Source organism: Triticum aestivum, chromosome 1A (assembly GCF_018294505.1).
Source record: "Triticum aestivum cultivar Chinese Spring chromosome 1A, IWGSC CS RefSeq v2.1, whole genome shotgun sequence".
Lineage (NCBI taxonomy): Eukaryota > Viridiplantae > Streptophyta > Magnoliopsida > Poales > Poaceae > Triticum > Triticum aestivum.
In genome coordinates, this window is record NC_057794.1 from 305683734 (window position 1) to 305692418 (window position 8685).

An 8685-nucleotide genomic window follows, 5' to 3' on the forward strand; every position below is an offset into this window, starting at 1 on the left:
CATAAGGTATCGTGCTCATCCTCAAGAAATCCCTTAGCTTCTCCTTTGCTCATTTTCTCCTTAATAGAAGCAATCTCCTTGTCAGTCCTCTGAGCTTCTCTGATCTTATCCATCAAAGTAGACTGAATCTCCAATGCTGCTACATAGCCTCTCGGGACTATTTCCAAACATAGCTCTCGAAGATTTTCGGCTAACTCCCTTGGTAAATCTCCCGTCATTAGGGTGTTGACATGGCTCTTACGGCTTAACGCGTCAGCTACTACGTTAGCCTTTCCAGGGTGATAATGCAATCTCATATCATAATCCTTGATGAGCTCCAACCATCTCCTTTGTCTGAGATTCAACTCCTTCTGTGTGAAGATATACTTCAAGCTCTTGTGATCCGTGTACACCTCGCAATGGTTTCCAATCAGAAAATGTCTCCAAGTCTTCAGTGCATGCACTACGGCTGCTAACTCCAAATCATGCGTAGCAGAATTCAACTCATGAGGCTTAAGCTGTCGTGAGGCATATGAAACAACTCTTCCTTCCTGCATAAGCACTGCTCCAAGTCCTCGACGTGAAGCGTCACAATACACCTCATAATCCTTGGTCTGATTCGGTAAAATTAACACTAGTGAGGAAACCAAACGTTTCTTCAACTCCTGAAAACTAGCCTCACATTTCTCAGTCCATCTGAACTTGGTATCCTTCTTCAACAACTCCGTCATAGGCTTCGCAATCTTTGAGAAATTCCCAATAAACCTCCGGTAGTATCCTGCGAGTCCAAGAAAACTCCGGATCTCTCCAACTGTGGTTGGCGCTTCCCACTTGGTCACAGTATCAACTCTAGTGGGATCTACTGCTATACCTTCTCCGGATATAACGTGTCCGAAAAATCCAACTTCTTTCAACCAAAACTCACATTTGCTAAACTTGGCATATAACTGATGTTCTCTGAGCTTTCCAAGAACCAAACGCAAATGCTCCTTATGCTCCTCTTCATTCTTCGAGTAAACCAGGATATCATCAATGAACACTACGACGAACTTATCCAAGAACTCCATAAACAATTTGTTCATCATGTTCATGAAATATGCAGGTGCGTTAGTCAGACCAAATGACATAACGGTATACTCGTACAACCCATACCTGGTGGTAAAAGCCGTCTTAGGTATATCCTATTCTCGAATCTTCAACTGGTGGTATCCTGATCGAAGATCGATCTTGGAAAATACCTTAGCTCCTTGCAATTAATCAAACAGATAATTGATGATCGGTAGTGGGTATTTGTTCTTGATGGTTACTTCATTCAATCCTCGATAATCGACAACCATCCTTTACGATCCATCCTTCTTTTCTACTAGAAGTACTGGCGATCCCCAAGGTGAAGAACTTGGGCGAATGTATCCTTTATCCAGTAACTCCTTAATTTGCTTCTTAATTTCCACCAAATCCTTTGCGGGCATCCTATATGGTCTCTTTGATATTGGCCCTGTGCCTGGAATCAGAAACTCAATATCTCTATCCGGTGGCATGCCTGGCAATTCTTCTGGAAATACATCAGGGAAATCCTTCACTACTGGTACTTCCTGCTACACAACTCCTATTAAACAATTTGCTTGAGTCCTCTTTGGCACATGTCGGGATATATACTTGATCCTTCTCCCTTCTGGGGTGGTAAGCAAAATTGACTTACTGGCACATTCAATATTTCCTTCATACTTTGACAACCAATCCATGCCTAATATCACATCCAATCCTTGAGATTCCAACACTATTAGGTCTGATGGAAATACGTAGTTACCAATCCTTAATGGTAACCGATCACACCATAAACTAGCCATATATTCTGCTCCAGGCGAGGTTACTAACATGGGTGACCTAAGGGCTTGGGTTGGCAGTTTATACTTATCCATAAATCCCCTTGATATGTATGAATGCGATGCACCAGTATCGAAAAGAACGAGTGCAGTAAATGACTTAACCAAAAACTTACCGATTACTGCATCCGGCTGCTCTTCAACCTCCTCCACATTAACGTGGTTCACCTGTCCCCTATTGAAAGGGTTTGGCCTCTTCCCAGAGCTCCCATTTCCATTTCCATTCTGTGATTCAGGACATTCGTTGGCATAATGTCCGGTCTTCTGGCACTTAAAGCAAGTGACTTGGCTCAGGTCTTTCTTGGCTGGGGTTGATGGGTTGGTGCGGTTATGGCCGTTGCTTCCTCCATTCCCATTACCAGTCTTGGCGCCATTGTGATTGTGCGAGCTACCTCCACCATGGGTATGCTGGAAATGTCCTCCCGGTCTAGGGGTAAAATGTGGCTTCTGCTGAGCTCCAGAATTGTACTTTCCTTGTCCATACTTCCTCTTGTGATTCTCAATTTGCTGCTGCTTCCCTTCAATCATAAGAGCACGATCTACCAACTCCTGGTAGTTGTTGAAGGTTGCTACCATCAACTGCATGCTCAACTCATCATTTAGTCCTTCCAGAAACTTCTCCTGCTTTGCTGCATCCGTAGCAACGTCATCTGGGGCGTAACGTGCTAATTTACTAAAGTCCTCCACATACTGGCCAAATGTCCGTCCTCCTTGGCGCAAGTCGAAACTCTCGCTTCTTCATGGCCATAGCTCCTGCTGAAACATGGGCAGTTCGAAAAGCCTGCTGAAACTGGTCCCACGTGACAGTGTCAACAGGGAAAGTGGGTGTGAAATTCTCCCACCATGATGCTGCGGGTCCTTCAAGCTAATGTGCGGCAAACTTCACCTTTTCCGCATCCGTGCATCCTGCTGTGGTCAACTCTCTAGCTGTCTTGCGGAGCCAATCATCTGCTACTATCGGCTCGGTGCTACTAGAAAACACCGGCGGATTCAGCCTAAGAAAATGGGCAAGTGATCAACAGGTGGTGGTGGTGGTGGTGGTGAGTTGTTGTTGTTGTTCCCTTGATTCTGATTCTGGACTAGCAACTACATCAATGCGTTCTGCTGCTGGATCAACTGGGTGAGCTCCGGTGGGAAGGTAAATCCGGGGTCACGTCTCGGAGGCATCTGAGGGTTTAGAAAAGATGAGATTTGAGAATAGAGGGGGTCTAAAGAGAAAACACTACCCATATGCACATGAGGCAAAAGCAAACAATTCACTTCATTCATTCAATCAAACAAGGGCATACAATCGATCTAACTATCGTAAAAGTGCTCAGACTATAATATTTACATGGTGGACTACTACTACTGATGAGGTGGTCTACTAGAAATATTCTTCGGTTGCAGACTCCATGGTATCTGCTCCAGCTTCATCAACGTAGTCATCATCGCTATCGTCTGGATCCGAGTCGGTGTCATCGATGATGATGTAGTCTTCCGGGCGAATTTCCTTGGGTTCTTCGTCTTCTTCTACTGGTGTAGGGCCTCCCATAAATATTCCGATCTTCTTGATCAGATCGTCATTCTTCTCCACTAATACTTCAATTTCTTCTTCAAAATCTTCACGTGTAGCCTTGAGTTCTTCCTCCAGTTCCTTGATTCTTGTCTTTGCCTTCTTCAGGTCTATCATGTCGGCGCACATCTGGTTCTCCTGACGTCGAATGTGCTGGTTTAACTCCTGGATAAAAGCTGCAATTGATCTATCCTTTCTGGTGCTGATCATCTCCCAGTGCTCATCTCGGCGTCCACAAATCTGGTAGATAGTATCCTTGAGATCATTGCGGTAGACTTCTCCGATGCGTCCAATGGCTATGTGAGCTGCCATGCTCTTTCCTAGACTCCAAGTTGGTGCATCAAAAGAAAACTCTATGGGCTCAGTGACTGGCATGAACGTCCTTCCTAGAACTTGAACTTGAATCATCCAGCGCTCTTCTTCAGGTAGAGTGGCGTTGTAGGTGCCGGTGAAGCTTGGTACCCCTATGTTCAGGTATCTAGTAACTTCCTTCAAATGATGTCCAAAGGGTGTATCTTCATCCGGTTGAGTGAACTTGTTCCTTGCATCCGCCATCCTAAAAGAGTAGAAAAGATGAGAAGTCAGAAAGAGAAGAGAGTGAGTAGTGATCTAGGTCTTTAGCTTAGTGGTCGTGTCCTACAGTCAGCATGTGCTCTGATACCATCTTGTAGCGACCAGACCTCAAATGGTCCAATCTCTGTGCTCCGGTGTCATCTCTGGATCAGTAATGCTGACACCACACAGTACTTGAAGGATTTATAACAGAGTAGCAATCACACACTTATTACATCGAGTGTCTCAAAAGAGAACTTATTACAATAAATATGGCTTAAGGCCATCTAATAATGATAACATCGGAAGGCTTGGAAGTTAAGTGAGTCCATCAACTCCAACGGCATCACTAAGTATAGAACCACGACCTAAAATTCCTTAATCATCGTCTGAAAAGTCTGCAACATTAACGTTGCAGCCCGAAACGGGTCAGCACATGGAATATGTTGGCAATGTAACACATAGAGAGTAATGGAATGAAACAGCTATTCTATATGCATATTTGGCTGGTGGAAAGCTCTATGGTTATAGTTTTGCGTAAAGCCAATTTTTCCCTACTGCAAAGGAATACATTTACTTGACTATCATGGTGGTTGTTAAACATTGAGAATGGTTGACAACATTCTCAATCCCAATTAAGCATCTTCATTAAACAAAGGCATCAAAATTAATTTTATAGTAACATGTTGAGATTCACATGATAATCCAGGTACTAGATACTCAAGATGTCCATAACCGGGGACACGGCTAACCATGATTAGTTTATACACTCTGCAGAGGTTTGCGCACTTTTCCCCACAAGACTCGATCTCCTCCGTTGGATTTCTCGCACTACATGGTGTTTGAGAAACGGATGACCGAGACATAGTCTTTCATAAGCGCTAGCACCTTACGATGGGTAGACCGTACCACCTACATCCCCTACATCTGCTAGTCTACCACTATAAGAGTTCGCACGACTTAGTCGAATATGCTAGAGCCCATAATAGCTTGTGGCTGCACACGGAAGTTTCTAGCATGAAAAATCTCATGATCCCTTTGAGCCTGGGTGGCGGTCCAAAAGAAAACAGGCAATCCTGGAATACCCAGGTACCTCAATCCACCCAGATGTGTGTTTAAGTTGCCACCTTAAATAAACCATTAATTAACAATCTCACATCTGTCATGGATACACTCACCCAATCCATGTCTACTAGCTTAGCATGGCATAATAAGCAAACGTAGAAGTAACTCCCTAAGGTTTGATAATAATCAGGTAATAGGTACTACCTCAACTACTACCAAAACCCACAATTCAATTAGATCCTAATCATGCAATGCGTGAGGTTTGATCAAATACAATAAAACTGGGTAGTAGAAGGTTTGATCAAAGTGTTACTTGCCTTGCTGATGATCCGGGAAACCTAGCGATTCGAAGTAGCTGTAACATCCCAAATTTTCAATTTGGAATGTTATACACTAGATCATCATTGCATATCATATTTATTGCATTTTGGTTGATCCTAGAAATTTTTCGCAACTCAAGGACCCTCGGAGAGAGTTGGGGATTTCGTTATTTTCATATTTTAGTTGTCTCAAATTTTGAAAATAGGATCTTTTGATTTTATTTATTTTATCTTCAATTATTTCTATTACAAAAATATGAGAGAGGGAATAAAATGACTTTCCCAAAATAAAGAAATATTGAGGATTTAATAAAAAAATCAAATAAGATTTTATTTGGTTTTATTTGCTATTTTATTTGAATTTAGGAAAAATGCGCGTTTTTCAAAATTGCCTTTAGGCCCCAAATAAATGTTCATCCTGTGCGGCTTGATTTTAGAAGCCGGAAAAAATTTATTTCGGGATTGTTGGAGTCCGTTTAGTAGTCCTTTTGTTTTTTTTCTGAGCGTAACTATTTATAAAAAAACGCAACCGACCTACGGGTCGTGTCCGACCCGGACACTAGGCCCGTCCAGGCTTTATAAACCGGGGAGCCCAGCCCGGGACCTCCCAAACCCTAGCGCCCAGCCCCCGCCGCCCTAGCGCCGCCGCCCCGCCGTCGCGCTGCACCGTCGCCCCACGCCGCCGCCGACCGCTGCCGTCGCTGGAGCACCGCCGCCGCCCGCCGGATTAGTTGCCGGAGTTGCCGGAGGTAGTTTTTTTTGTCGCCGGTTTTTCCCGAAAAACCGTTCGGTTTTCCGACGGTTTTGTTCGTTTTTTTAGTTTTTGGTTTTTTTAAATAGATCGGTTTTACGGTTTATTTAAATAGCGAGCGTTTGTCCGTTCGTTCGTTTTAATGAACGTTCGTCGTTTTTCTTTTTCTCAGATTAAATCCGTGATTTTTCTGATCGCGATTTCTGATCCGATTTTTGTTTTAGTCTAACTTTTCGCTCGTTTATCAGAATCATGCGATTCAAGCGCCTGGAGTTTCGTCTCGAAACCCTCTTTCCGTTTAACGTACTTAAACAAGTTTTTGACACAGTAAAAATTGCCCTAGATCCATAATAGTAAAGGAAGCATGTTTCTTTTGCCGTTTGTCTTTCGTTGCTTCGTTCGATTTGATTCTTTTTGCCAAGCGGAGTTCTTAAGTTGAACCTTCTGGTTAGATATCTTATTTGAGTTTTACCTGTGCATTACTTGAGTACTTATTATATGCGTGTTTGTTTGCGATAGAGTACTCGGAGTGTGCCGCTTGCAACTTCGAATCACTAGGTTTCTCGGATCATCAGCAAGGCAAGTAACACTTTGATCATACCTCCTACTACCTAGTTTTATTGCATTAGATCAATCCTTACACATTGCATGATTAGGATCTAATTAAATTGTGGTTTTGGGAAGTAGTTGATGTAGTACCTATTACCTGTTTATTATCAAACCTTTGGGAGTTACTTCTACGTTTGCTTATTATGCCATACTATGCTAATAGACGTGGATTGGGTGAGTGTATCCATGACAGATGTGAGATTGTTAATTAATGGTTTATTTAAGGTGGCAACTTAAACACACATCTGGGTGGATTGAGGTACCTGGGTATTCCAGGATTGCCTGTTTTTCTTTATGGACCGCCACCCAGGCTCAAAGGGATCATGAGATTATTCATGCTAGAAACTTCCGTGTGCAGCCACAAGCTATTATGGGCTCTAGCATAGTCGACTAAGTCGTGCGAACTCTTACAGTGATAGACTAGCAGATGTAGGGGATGTAGGTGGTACGGTCTACCCATCGTAAGGTGCTAGCGCTTCTGGAAGACTATGTCTCGGTCATCCGTTTCTCAAACACCATGTAGTGCGATAAATCCAACGGAGGAGATCGAGTCTTGTGGGGAAAAGTGCGCAAACCTCTGCAGAGTGTATAAACTAATCATGGTTAGCCGTGTCCCCGGTCATGGACATCTTGAGTATCTAGTACCTGGATTATCATGTAAATCTCAACATGTTAATATAAAACTAATTTTGATGGGTTTGTTTAATGATGATGCTTAATTGGGATTGAGAATGCTGTCAACCATTCTCAATGTTTAACAACCACCATGATAGTTAAATAAATTTATTCCTTTGCAATAGGGAAAAATTGGCTTTACGCAAAATTGTAACCATAGAGCTTTCCACCAGCCAAATATGCATATAGTATAGCTGTTTTGTCCATTACTCTCTATGTGTTATCTTGCCAGCATATTCCATGTGCTGACCCATTTCGGGCTGCAATGTTAATGTTGCAGACTTTTCAGACGATGATTAAGGAGTTTTAGGTCGTGGTTCTATACTCAGTGATGCCGTTGGAGTTGATGGACTCACTTATCTTCCAAGCCTTTCGTTGTTATCATTATTAGATGGCCTTAAGCCATATTTATTGTAATAGTTCTCTTCTGAGACACTCTATGTAATAAGTGTGTGATTGCTGCTCTATTATAAATCCTTCAAGTACTATGTGGTGTCAGCATTACTGATCCAGGGATGACACCGGAGCACAGAGATTGGACCGTTTGAGGTCTGGTCGCTACAAGATGGTATCAGAGCACACACTGACTGTAGGACACGACCACTAAGCTAAAGACCTAGATCACTACTCACCCTCTTCTCTTTCTGACTCCTCATCTTTTCTACTCTTTTAGGATGGTGGATGCGAGGAACAAGTTCACGCAACCGGATGAAGATACACCCTTTGGACGTCACTTGAAGGAAGTCACTAGATATCTGAACATAGGAGTACCAAGCTTCACAGGAACCTACAACGCCACTTTACCTGAAGAAGAGCACTGGATGATTCAAGTTCAAGTTCCAGGAAGGACGTTCATGCCAGTCACTGAGCCCATAGAGTTTTCTTTTGATGCACCAACTTGGAGTCTAGGAAAGAGCATGGCAGCTCACATCGCCATGGGACGCATTGGAGAAGTCTACCGAAATGATCTCAAGGATACTATCTACCAGATTTGTGGGCGCTGAGATGAGCACTAGGAGATGATCAGCACCAGAAAGGATAGATCAGTCGCAGCTTTTATCCAGGAGTTAAACCAGCACATTCGACGACAGGAGAACCAGATGTGCGCCGACATGATAGACCTGAAGAAGGCAAAGACACGAATCAAGGAATTGGAGGAAGAACTCAAGGCTACACGTGAAGATTATGAAGAGGAAATTGAAGTATTAGTGGGGAAGAATGACGATTTGATCAAGAAAATCGGAATATTTATGGGAGGCCCTACACCGGTAGAAGAAGACGAAGAACCCACAGAGA